This window comes from Nelumbo lutea, chromosome 4, assembly GCF_056320005.1.
Source record: "Nelumbo lutea isolate HS-2025 chromosome 4, American lotus-T2T, whole genome shotgun sequence".
In the NCBI taxonomy this organism is placed as follows: domain Eukaryota; kingdom Viridiplantae; phylum Streptophyta; class Magnoliopsida; order Proteales; family Nelumbonaceae; genus Nelumbo; species Nelumbo lutea.
The window spans coordinates 76,894,725-76,908,543 of NC_142687.1; the positions used below are offsets into that span (position 1 = coordinate 76,894,725).

Here is a 13,819-nt window from a genome sequence, read left to right on the forward strand (position 1 = left end):
GGATGTTCCCACACCCTAGGAGGAGATCGATGCACATTCTGCTACTGCTGGTTTTGGTTTTGGTTCGGAGGGATGTTCTAATTCTGATTCTGGTTCTACAGGGGTGGAAATTGCTATTGGTACTGCTGGTAGAAATGGTACTACTGGTGGATCTGCTGCATCTGGAGCTACCTGACCCGAACGCTCTAGACCAACTTGTCAAACTATTGAGACCCAAGTCCGAGAGGAACCACCGAGGGCTCTGCAACCGAGATGGTGGTACTCACTTGAGGCAGTAGAGCGTGCAATGACTACGTGTAGAATGTCTGGTTTTGCATTGTTGGAACCCCCGAAATGGTGAGGGGAATGGTGAATTGACCGATGCAGACTATGGGGAACTCTGGATTGACGGAGGTCTATTCCTGTGCCCAGTGACAGTAATCTCGACGCTCTTTTCAGTGTTACTAGTTGGTGCCATTGATGGGATGCTGAAAGGTTTGATTAAGGTAGAGAACTTGACTTTCTTGTTGTGTTTCCACAGATGGCGCCAATTGATGGTGCACGATCTGGACGTCCTAGCTGGATGACAGCTCGGACATTGGTTGCTTGGTTGGTGAGTCGAGCTGCAAGAAGAGAAAGAACGGAGAACCCAAAGTGGTCACTCCGATGCTTAAGTTAGTGGCTAGTTGTGTAAGTGAGCTAATACTTGAATGCAAGAGAGCTAGTAAGCACAAATCGCACGTACCTGGGTCTCAGGGGCTGTGCCCTTATATAGATGGGCTGCCATGGGTCTCACGAAACACCTCCGAGATCCTTGGCCCACGCCGTTAGGAGTCCATTCCGCCCTGGGAGGTGGATAACGTGCTAGCCGATAAGGCCTAATGTGTCTAACTGATCCGGGTGGGGTGAGGATAAGTCCAATAGTCGTGTGGCATGATCTCGACGAGCTCCGAGACAGCTGGCATGCTTCTAGAAGTCCGATACATGTCACCTCGGTAAGTTAGGCAATCCCAAGCTACTCAGACCTCGGTCATTGACGAGGTGCCCGAGACACCCGAGGTGGCTTGGCCCACCGAGGTGACAGGTGGCCCTAAGATTGCAATAGGTGCTGGGTCATAGTCTAGCTAGCAGGTCGTGTCCACGTGTCCTCTGTCTATTAGGTTGGGCCAAATCACCCCTCATCAACAACTTCATAACCAGTACCCCCGTTCAAAATAAAACTATTGTTAACATTTGCCTTTATGAAACCAACATTAGGATGCTTCCAAAAACTAAGGCTGCGTTTGGAAAAGATGCAAATAGAGTCTAAATCCCGATTCAAGGTACATTTGCACTCTGGTTCACTTTTATCTGTGTTTGGCAACATTACATTTTTGCATTGATAAATGACAAACCAATACATATTTACATTGATAATAAGATGTAAAAGTACATCAATAAAAAAGAAGTAAATTTGAATTCAAGTGGGCTTTTGACAAAATAAGGCATATGCTTTATTGAAATTAGTGTTTGCATCCATTACAGCTAAAACTCTGTTTGGTAAGAAGATATTGTTAAAGCAACTCTTGCTAATGATTCAAGAAAAATTGATTGCAAATATGCCTTGTGCAATTGCCTGGCTGTGCGAGTAATTTGGTTTGGGTCTCGTTTACTATTTGATTACAACTCTTGATTTTCTTAGGCTTGTTCTTGTAGATAATTTGGTGCAATGAAGTATAGCCTATGCTTCTTTAAAAAGAAGAAAAAAGAAGAAACTCAGGATCATTCATATCCACCCTATGAATTGGTGATGAGACCCCATCCCAATTCCTATATAATGAATGACCCTATTTTCTATAAGAGCTCTCTGCGACATTTGGTCTTACATATTAAATTTTCTTAATTATGATATCTTCCCTACAGTTTGAGCTTGGTACTCCTTTTCGCTTTTCCTTTTATCGGCGGAGAATCTTGGTTTAGAAAAATAAAATTTAAATGAATAGGTTTAATGTTGCGGGGGAAGGTATGTAGGACCATCAACGGGGTCGGGTCTAGCTCAGGTTCATGCCGAACCAGAATGATCCAACAAAAATACTAAGGATCTGGAACCAAATCGAATCGGACCCAATAGGGTTTATAATTTTAGACCCAGAATTGAATTAATCGTTTCTCGGAATAATCATGCCTGACCTGATGGATTCAACTATAATAAACCTTTTGAAAGTAATATTTAATATATATAGCTCGGATTGGGTTTAAATGGATTTGAAACTAGATGGACCAGTTTCAAGCCAAGGACAAGTAGAATCAACCCAATCAGTTTGGATTCATTGGACCCAACCCCACCCATTGACAGTTTGGATGCATTTGAATGAATATGAAATGATTGGTTATCAGTTTTTCAGATATCATTAACTTTTCAGTATCATGGTAGATCACACCGGTTCAATCATGAAGCTTTTTTATGCATTTAGAGTTGTGTTTACTGACTGAACTTCGGATTGGGTTAGGGACTTGGATTAGGGTTAGGATTGTGGGTTAATAACTCAGGTTGGATTAAGGTTGTTGACCTCAACTACCCTAACCTAACCTCACTTGCAATCATAAGGCCGTGCTTAGTCAAAATTCTTCAAGAATTTCCCCCAGCTTTCTGTTTCTTTCTTATTTTATATTAAACCACACGGCCTATGAAAATTGGAAGAGGAAGTTTGGCTTGCGAATCAAATGGAAAACTGGAAATATAGACAAATTGAGATTCTCTTTGGTTTGCAAGAATAAGGGTCTGGAATTGAAATTGGTATAACCCATTACATTCCAATTATTTGGTTGGAAGGAATGGGACTCTGATTCCCTTTTGTGGCAGAATGGCATTCCCCCATTTGAGGGAATGGCCATTTTGCTTTCTCCCTTGGGAATGAAAATCTCATTCCAGCGGCAAAAAAAGACAACTTAGAAACCCCAAACCCTATTTCTCTTTAATCAGTGCCAACCTCCCTCCTTAAGAGTCATACATATCTTATGGAATCAATCCCAATCCCCACCTGAACCAAATAGACAGGGGAATAGACAATTACATTGAACCAAACATACCCTGACAGTGTGATGTAGTAACAGCTCAGTTCTAGTCCTTAGAGAGTGTTGAATGGTCTTCTTGATCAGAGTTTTATGGCTGTCAATGGTTGTAAATCTGTAATGGCTTCTTAAAGGAATAAGAGAGAAAATAGGGAGAGGAAGAAGAGAGAAAAATACCTGGAATCACTCACAGGTACCTAGAATCACTCTAAGGCATGAGAATCACTCACTATAGCTAGCATAAGCTGAAGAAAACTGAATATGATTAATTGCCTTTGTGTAAAATGTCCATACATATTTATACTCTAAACTCATAATAGAGTCAAACTTTTACTCATAATAGTCTTAGGAGTCAAACTGTTAGACTCAATAATCCTATTAGGACTCAAACTAAGTTGTCATATCCTATTTCAATTCAAAGAACTCAATAACTCTAATCCTTCTACTATGCAATGACTGAAATTTTAAACATCTCTCTCTCTCTCTCTCTCTCTCTCTCTCAATTATATATATATATACTAAAACACAACAATCTAGAAATTTTATCTTTTTTTATTTTTTTTATTTTTTATTCCATGTCATTTTTTAAACAACCAATGAGATGCTCTCCTTCCCCATAAAAAATTACCTAAAACTCTCTCTCTCTCTCTCTCTCTCTCTCTCTCTCTCTCTCTCTCTCTCTCTCTCTCTCCCACATGTTCCCAATAACCTAAATAGTATCATCTCCTAAATTTTTACCTCCCACATTTTCTCCTAAATTATCTCTAATTCCTATTTATCTCCTTAATTATTTCTAATTCCTATTTATCTCCTAAATTAATTTAATAATTTAATATTTTACAAAATTAATAACGAAATTATGTGATAATAATATTAATTGTAATTTTATAGATTATTAATTTCAATAAATAATTAATATTTTAGAATTTAAATAATTATATTATTTAAATAACTAAATAATATTCTAAATAACTAATTTCACTTATATAAATTAATAATTATAGAAAATAACTTTCAAAAAAATTAATATTTATTAATAATAATTCAAATCTTGATCTATATTTAATTTATATATTTATATATGCTAAGATTAATATTTATTGTATTTTCATTAATTATTTATTGTTTTTTGTGATAAGTATATTTTTAATAATTATGTATTAATCTATTTATTTTGTTATTTAAGAAAAAAAATTCAATAGTTATTAAAGATTAAACTACTATTATTTAACTTTCTAAATTTAATTTATTGTATTTTTGTTATAATTTATTGATTACTTTTTATTAAAGATTAAACTATTATTTGATATTATACTATTTATTGATTAATTTAATATATTTTTAGTATTTATTTAATTTTGCAATTATTGTATTTATTATTTTCATTAATTATTTATTGTATTTTCATTATCAGTATATTTTTTAGTAAACATGTATTTCCCTATAAATTTTCAGTAATTGTTAGAGATTAAGCTATTGTTATTTATTAGAGATTAAACTATTAATTTAGTTGAAATTAGGACTATTCACGGGTTGGTTCGGTTCGATTGTAGGTTGCTTAGCCAACCAAAGAAACCTGGTTAGGTTGGGGAGTTAGTCACTCGAAATCAACTGACCACTAGTAAAAATTAGCCAACTCAGGTTGTACTAGTCTGGATCAATTTTTATTTGATTGGTCAGTTCAAAAAATTTAAACTTAAAAAATTTATTTTAAATTAAAAAATTTACAATGACATTATTAAAAGATAAATTTAAAAATTAAATTTATGACATAAAATATTTTTGACTAAAAAATATGGAAACTTTTCCACATTTCCATATTAAAAAAATTATATATATATATATATCGGGTTTGGAATTGTTGAACCAAAGCTGATCAGAAGTACTAGAAATCAACCAAATCAGGTCAAATTAGTCGGGTTGGTCAGTTTCATTAGTTTGATAAACAATCTTAGTTGAAATTAATTATTGTTATTTTTGTATTGTAAAAAAAATTATTAAAAGTAGTATATAAAATATAAGGGAAAATCTATGATGCAGGAAAGATATGGTATCGGAAGAGTTTTGACCAATCAAAATCCACCCATGAATTTTGATAAATAACACCTAATTAGCTACCACACTTATGATACCAATTTGGTAAAAAAAAATTTAGATATCATATCTTTTCTATATCATAGTCAAATCAAAAATATAAATAATTATTAATTATTTAAAAAGTTAAAAATATAAAACAATTGTATAATTTTACGTATTTGTATTGTTTAGCTTTTGCTTAAATCTTGTGCAATGCATGGGTCCCCGCTAATAAACAAACTATAACTAGACAATCAAGCTCTATTATTGGACCCTACAGAAAAATTATAAAATGGCAAAAATACCCTTCATGTTCAATTCAGTCCAAATCCCAAGTATCATCACTATGCGATATCAGGACCTGTTGTAAGCCTTCTGTCTAGAATAAGTCTTCAAGGGTGCTAATTGATTCCTATCACAGTGTGGGGTTACCCCACTTGTCCAACGAGTTCAAATGCTATGGAAAACTTCAAGAAAGATCCTCCAAGAGCAGTAATGGGCCAGTGTGATTCATCTTCCCCATCGGAGTGTGGTTTTTCCAAGGTTCAAAATATCAATACCCAATACAACGATAGGGGCGTATCAGGTGTTTCGATACTCATTTTTTTACCTTTTTTTTCTTTTTTTTTTTTCAAAACTGGTTCAGGGGAGCCGGTCTAGGACCCCTCCATCCCCTGAACTGGTCAGACCCCTGATACACCCACTGTAGGGGCGTATTGAAAGGGTCCCGAAACGATACATATCGGCCGATACAGGCAGATACGCAACGATACATTAAACCTTGGGCTCTTCTATCACAGGTATACGCATGAATCCAATTTTTGGAGTAACTTTCTCTGAACAACCTTTAAAGAAAAGGAGAGAGACAGGATATGCAGGGAAGAGAAGATTCTATCTTCTCTGCAAATATAAGCATTGAATTTTCAAACGAACAAGAAAAAAAAAAAAGGTTGATTCAACATGGCAGCAGAGCATTACTTCTTCATTTGTACTACATTTTACTTTTCAATGCCTTTGAAGCAAGAGGTGTAAGTAATTGGTTTAAATACTTTCAGAAGCGAGGTGAACTGCATTTTCCCCCTTCTAATCCTGCTACCTCAATTTATTTAGCATGCTTCAAAACTAACCCAACTTTGCAATTTATATGAACCGTTTTACACTTTACATATTTGCATTCACACTTATTTGCATTGTTTCCAAGCGTAGCCTAAACTGTTGCTATCATTGCTCAATGCTCACCCGAATAAATCCTTCCAATTCTGATTGGGAAGCTTTCATCGTTTTCCCTTCATCCTATTGGCCATGATAATAGAAAGCAAGGATTATGAATTACATGTTAAAGATGAAATAATTTCTTGCTTTCCAAATACACCATAACAAAATTGCTGTGAACTCTAATGAAGAGGAATCATGAATAGTAGAAGAATCTAAATCATTTTCAAGCCACTTTCTGCACCAATCCTCAAACTTTAAATTAAAATCCACGGAAATGAAAGCCAAACCAAGACGCATGAGCATGGTCACAAAACAATAATGCATGAGAGGTCGATTCAGAATCCTTTTCACAAATTAATCAAACATTATTCACATTCACGCCTATTTTGACCAAATTTTCTTTAATTGCAATACGGTTCAAATAGCATTTCCATATAAAATTTTTTATTTTAGGAGAGACTTTTAGGAACCAAATTTTTTCCAATGCTTTTTTTCTAAGATTGAGGGCATGGTTTTCAAAACCGGGGACCGAATCAGCTAAAACCGTTGATTTTGGTTAGCAAATCGCTGAACCGACCAATTAACTGTTTGAACCATTCGAAAGGTTTTGACCGTTTTTCAAAATTTTTAATTTTTTTTAATTTTTTTGTCAGAACAGATTGACCGTTCAGGTCGAATGGTTGGACCATTCGAACCGGTAACTGAACCCCTAACCAGTTCGGTCACCGGCTCGGTTTTAAAATCCATGATTGAGGGTTGGGGCTGGTTCAACTAAGAAGATAGCTTGTGGGCTATATTATAAGCTAATTTGACTGAGAACCTACCCTTTAAGTTCGATAGCCAGATTAGCAATCCATTCTTACAATCCTAGAGAGCTCAATATTGCAAATAAGATCCACTAGTTCGTGGTTGAACGATTGGCTTAATTTTTCCCTATCCCAATCCTCTACTCAAGATCAATCAAATCTTTAACCCATTTAACTTGACTAGGGTTAACACGAGGACCCAAGCTTAAGATTCAGCATTCCTACAAGCCAAGGATCATCTCAAATATTAATATTTTCACCTTTTGCAACTTACCAACAAGCTCTCTCCCTTTAATACATCCCTCCAGCTTGAAGACTTCTAAAACCCCAAGAGCACCGCTTAGGAACAGAAAAGGATTAGAAATTTTTATTTGACAAATATCTCCTTTAAATAATTTTTTTCACACAAACAATTTCTATTAGTACAAAATCTCCAAGCTAACTTTGCTAGAAGAGCTTTGTTGAAAGCTTGGAGATCCCTGAATCCTAAATCCTCATTTAATTTATTTTTATATAGGTTTTTCTAATTGACCCAATTAATTTTCTTCTTGTTTTCCTCTTCCCTCATGAATTTTCTTTGAGCTCTAACTAGAATCGCATAACCTTTTGGGAAACAAGAAACAGACATTGCATAAGCTGGGATAGTTGTTAACACTACCTTTAACATAACCTCCTTCCCTACAGAAGAAATAGTTTCTTTCTTATCTAGCTTAAAGCCTTATCTTCAACCCTCTCACACAAGATACTTAAAATTTTTCTTGTTTTGATTTCCCGAAGCGAGAGGGGAGGCCAAGGTACTTTGAAAGCTTACTTACTTTCTTTAAACCTAAAGCCCTTAGCAACAATTTTCTGAAGCTTCAAATGGAGATTTGAACTAAAGAAATTAAATTTCAGACTTAGAGATTCACATGCTGTCTAGATGTTGATTTGAACTCCTTTATCCCTTTTGATATGTCAACTCTTGTGAGTATATAAGAGTCATCTGCAATGCAAAAATGGGTGATATTAGGACAATTTCAACTTAATTTAATTCTAGAAATATGGCCCTCTGAATGATATTCTCTCTCTCTCCACCTGCCAAAATCGGTTTACTTCTCTTTGGGGACGGAGTGTCCTCACCATTCTTCTTCTTTCTTCTCCATCAATTACTCCTACATTAATTCCTCCTTTCTCCTTCATCTTTTCTTTTCTTTATTCATCTCCCCTTCACTCTTTTCCCTTCCCTCTTTTGTTATGCTACTGAATGGTACTGAAAATCAGTTGCCATTGTTGATTTTACATTCTTAATTCTGATAGGATTCCAGTCGTTTCACTGTCTTATGATGGATAGTGGATTCTAGGAGGTCCTTCATTGTTTGGAGATCCCATTAGACGGCGAGTTGTGGGCCCTTTTGTGCCCCTTTGAGCTGGTGTCATTTTTTTTTTTAATTTTAAATTCTTCAATCTAATTGGATTCTATATGATTGAACATCAACTTTTTATTCTATTGTAATAAAAGAAATCAAAATTTTAGGAAAGGTTTTAGGAACAAGGAAGGTACGATTTCAGTTAAGCATCTTCAAAGTTCCGAAGAGGAAGATTTCACCCTTTTTTCATTCCAACTCTTGTGAAGTTTGTCTGACAGGTATTATCAGAGTGCTCTTCATTTTTGTAGGGCCTCCACCTTCTAGGTTCACTTCCAATTGAAGAAGTTGACAGGTGTCTATTAGTATCTCACAGTTAGGATTGACCATACTAAGGACACGTATTTCTCAGGGCCATTGTCAAAGACAATAGCAATGTGTGGTTTGTTCCCTACCTTTAGGTTTATGAATGCATCAAATAGGATTTTAAGGATTCAACTCTTAATAGAGAGATTGGAATTTGAAAAAAACTGCGGATGATTTCCGGTACAATCATCTAATCTCCAAACTAGTCCATTTTGCTTGAGGATGAACGGTGTTTTTACTTTTTACTAGCAGGAGACTCGTAAGATGCATGGGGTTTATTAAGTGAAAGTTAAATAATAGAAGGGATTATTTATTAAAATATTTTTTATAATTTCAAGGATTTATTAAAATTTATCCTATAGTTAACATTTTACTAAAACACCACTTATAATTTGCAAAGGATTTAATCAATCTTCTATTAGATGACAGTGGAAAATAATAGTGTTGATCCTAATGTTCATTTAAATACATATAATCAAAGGAAAATAAAAATAAAAAATACAATTTTTGTCCTTAATAAGACACGAGCAATCACTCTATTGGCTAATTTTGGTCAATTTTGTTTTCTGTACAAAAAAAGTGTTAAGGGTATTTTGGAATAAAAATCACGGGCCTAATGGAAAAACAAACACTCCTTAATGAAAGATTGATTAAGTAAATAAGTTGTAAAATATATGCGATATTTTAGTAAAATAAAAACTATAAGGTAGGTTTAAGTAAATATGTAAAACTATAAGATGTGTTCTAGTAAATGACACTAATAGAAACACATAAGAGTATAATTTTTTTTTTAACTTTTTAAATAATTAATAATTATTCATATTTTATATACTACTTTTAAAAAATTTTTTATAATACAAAAATAATAATAATTAATTCCAGTTAGGTTTATTCATCAAACTAATGAAATTGACCCGAGTTGGTCAGTTTTCTAGTATTTTAGGTTGGCTTTGGTTCAAAAAGTTCACAATTCGACCTAGTTGGATCAGTTCACTTTGTCCATTTGTAAACCGACCAAAATCGAACGATCTAACCATGGATATATATTAATATTTTATATTTTAAGTATAATTTTTAATATAGAAAAGTGGGAAATTTTCCACATTTCTTATTCTAAAATGTTTTATATCATAAATCTAATTTTTAAATTTATTTTTTAATAATTGCATTGTAATTTTAAAATTAAATTTATTTTGTAAGTTTAAATCTTTTGAACCGACTAACAAAACAAAAAACTTTACCTAAATTGATACAACTTGAGTGGGTCGATTTTCACAAAAGGTTAGTCGGTTTCAGCTGATCAACTCTCCAAACTGACCAATTCAATTTGGTTGGCCAAATAGCCTACGACTAAACCGAACCAACTCTCTCATAATTTCAGCTAAATTAATAGTCTCATCTCTGATAAATAACAATATTTAATCTCCAATAATTATTGAAAGTTTATAGCAAAAATACACAATTATTGAAAATATATTGATGATGAAAAATATAATAATTACAAAAATACAATAAGTACAATAAATTAAATTTAAAATTTTCAATAATAGTAGTTTAATCTCCAATAATTATTGAAAGTTTTTTGTTAAATAACAAAACAAAATAAATTTATATATAATTATTGAAAATACATTTATCACAAAAAATAATAAATAATTATTATTTATCAACTCTTTAAAATTATCAATTTAGTCCAAATTTGTTAATCACGTTAAGTGACATGTGAAATGACACAGCTGCCCTTCAAGTGTCATCTAATTTTCTTTATCAACCAATCAAATGTTCAAATCTCTCTTAAGTTGACAGAGAAAAGAAAAAAAAAAAATAGCATCCATGCATACATTTGGATGGAGGTTGTTCGTGTAGAAGGAAAATATAGCAATCATGGTGCTTGAGAGGTGAGAACTGTTCGTCCATAAGCTGGATGCTCTGAAAAGCAGGAGTTATGCTGATTGAAGTTCATAGGTTCTGAATCAAGGTGAATCTAGTGTTTCATCCCTTTCTATGAACAAAGATGTTCTATATTGCAACTTTGTGTGTAGCTTCTTTGTGTTAGTGGCTTGCTTTTGTTTGGGAGAGTCACCATCGAGGAAGCTTAGAGTCTGTTATTCTGGTTAGAGTACGAGACTTGCTTTGGCAAGTAGGTGTATGTGGACTAATTAGCATGTGTGAGTCTTCTTGGCAAATTCAAGTTCATGAACATCCATCATAAGTAGAATTTCAAACTGTATAGGAAATTTAAGGTGCTATTAGTTGTTGAATTTTTTGGACAATTATGCTTTTTTCTTGAATTGCTCGCTGTACATACCGCAAATGGTTGGATCACTGTACTAAACACCTGTTGCGACACTCCCAATTTTCTCTCCCCACCCTGCTGTTGTAGCATTCTGTAAAGGAATACTAAAGCATGCTACTGCATGGGTGGCACTGAGAGAAGATGGAGCAGCATAGGAAGTTGCACTAACACTTGAGGAAGTGAGAGAAAGGAAGTGATCTATGTTGTCACTCACGGATGTTAGACGTTTTCCAATCCCCAAGAATCCTTAAGCTGTTATCTTTGTTGTAGCCACTGTAAAGTCACATCTAAATTATAGATGGGAAAACAATGCGTGTAATCATAATGCCTTTTTCTAACTTTCATCTTATATTTGTTCTTTTTTTAAGTTTTTTTTAACTGATTAAGACTATAGCTTTAAATGGTATCCATTTTTTAATTCAATTTTATTAAGGGTCCGTTTGGTTTGTCGTTGGAATCGGAATTGGAATTGGAATCAAAATCCTCTGTAATTGGAATCAAATGATCCATTCCTATAATCTGTTTGATTCAAATAGGAATGAGAATAAAAATTAAAATCAGCAAGAATGGAATTTCATTCCCAAAGAAAAGATAGGGAATGATCATTCCCTCAAATGGAAGAATACCATTCCAGCAGGAATGAGAATTCCAATTCTTTTCAACCAAACAGTTGGAATCAGAATGAATAACCCATTCTGATTCCGATTCCAGAATATGCAAGCTTTTAAATTTTGATATATCCAAGCTTATTTGTTTAAGTAGTCCTTTGTTTACAAATTTTTCTTACCACATTTCTGATTTTGGCATTTTTTTTCGATAATTTCTGATTTTGGCATCTTTTACGACCTTCTTTTTCAGGATGATGCCAAAGCACTCAGTGCTGGAGCTTCAAAGAGCTTGGTTGGGTTCAGAAGTGAGATGGGTGACAGGAGGTCATGTGTCATTCTTCATCCTCCACAATTATGAATTTCGTAGATCTGTATTGATGGGTTCAGGCTACATTTGGCATTGTTTAACCTATCTCCTTGCAGTTGAAATTTTTTCATAGGGGCATTTTAACTACAAAAGGTAAATAAGTCCATAAAATAAAATATAACTTAATAGGTTAGCAATTTGGCATGGAAGGAACCAAGGAGTCTCCTTGTAACAAAAGCGCCCATCAACTTGTATTTATCATCGTGGGCAACTGATTGGTGTTATTTGATATGTCTTTTTTGAAAGATATTTGGGTAGATTTGACAACTAAAAGATGATATGAATTTTTGTATTACCGTTTGATTAAGGCATATCTTTTTGTACATTTTCTTTATAAATACATGATGAAAAAAATCGAAAAGCTCCATTTGGAGTTTCTCGAAAATAGTCTCCCTTGTAACAAAAGCGCTCATGAACTTGTATTTATCATCATGAGCAATTGATTGGTGTTATTTGGCATATCTTTTTTGAAAGATCTTTGGGCAGACTTGACAACCAAAATGCGATATAAATTTTTATATTAAGATCTTAACATCTTGAAGACTGTTTGGTTAAGGCATGTCTTTTTGCATATTTTCTTTGCAAAGACATGATGAAAAAAATTGAAAAGCTCCATTTGGAGTTTCTCGAAAATATCCCAAAACGGGTTTCATGGATCGTTTTAGGGAAGCATCTTTTAATACCAAAACATGGGCTATTGAACTTCTAAACAACCAGCGGTCCATGCAGAAAGACGTGCCAAATGGGCATAAAGGAGCTGATCCTCATTCTCCTAAGGGGAGGTTAGGTGCTCTATTCAGATTTGATTATTGAAACTTCAAATCCTAATCTACCCTATCATCCGAGTTCAATCTACTCCTTTGGTTTAGTATAAGGTAAATGATGGCACATGTCATTCATACAATATTCCAGGAATTTAGGTATTATGACTACACGTTTTGAAGTTTGGGTACTAGAATAAAATTAGTAGAGTAAAGGGTAACTAATATACAATTTACCCTAATGCTCAGTTTGGAAGGAATACAAATAGTGCAAAATTTTGTTTTTTGTATTGTTATGTATATGTTTGTATTGGACATATTTGTATCTGTTATCTTTTCAAATTGAGCCTAATGTTGTATTTGATTGCAATGCAAATGAATTTATAAAACCATAAAAATGCAAATGATTTGACTGTAAATTCTGATTAGACATGTTCATAGGCTGGGTTTGGGCTTAGCTTTTGTCGAAATTCTAATAGGCTCAGCTAGAAGCCCAAGTTTGAGATAGTGTAAAGTTGGGCCCAAAGCCCCGCCCATGAACAAGTCTAATTCTGACCTATTTTTGTTTCAAAATTTACTTTATTTTATTTAATTATAGTACAAATAAAGTTAATTAATACATGAATCAGAATAAAATAAAATCCAAAACAAAATTAAGCAAGAATTTACCTTTTTTACATTTGCACTCCCGTGCATTTGTAATATACTGCAACCAAACACAGCCTAAACAAGAAAATTACGGTATTGGGACTGTGAAAAGCAGTCCCCAGCTGCTGCGCTTTCTTTCCGGCACTTGGTCAGTTGGTCTACCGAGCAATCAACGTGTGACAAGGAGGTTCAGGGCCATCAATCTCATCCAAATGCGTCAACTAATCGAACGGATAAAACTTATAGATGGGTGGCCTATCAAAGAAAATTATAGATAAGATGGGACCAGATGCCAGATAACAC

At 33.9% G+C, this 13,819-nt stretch overlaps 1 pseudogene; it reads left to right on the top strand.

The window, feature by feature from the left end:
- Window positions 1-369: 369 nt before the first annotated feature.
- On the top strand, window positions 370-12,180 carry LOC148861180 (uncharacterized; annotated as a pseudogene).
- Window positions 12,181-13,819: the final 1,639 nt, after the last annotated feature.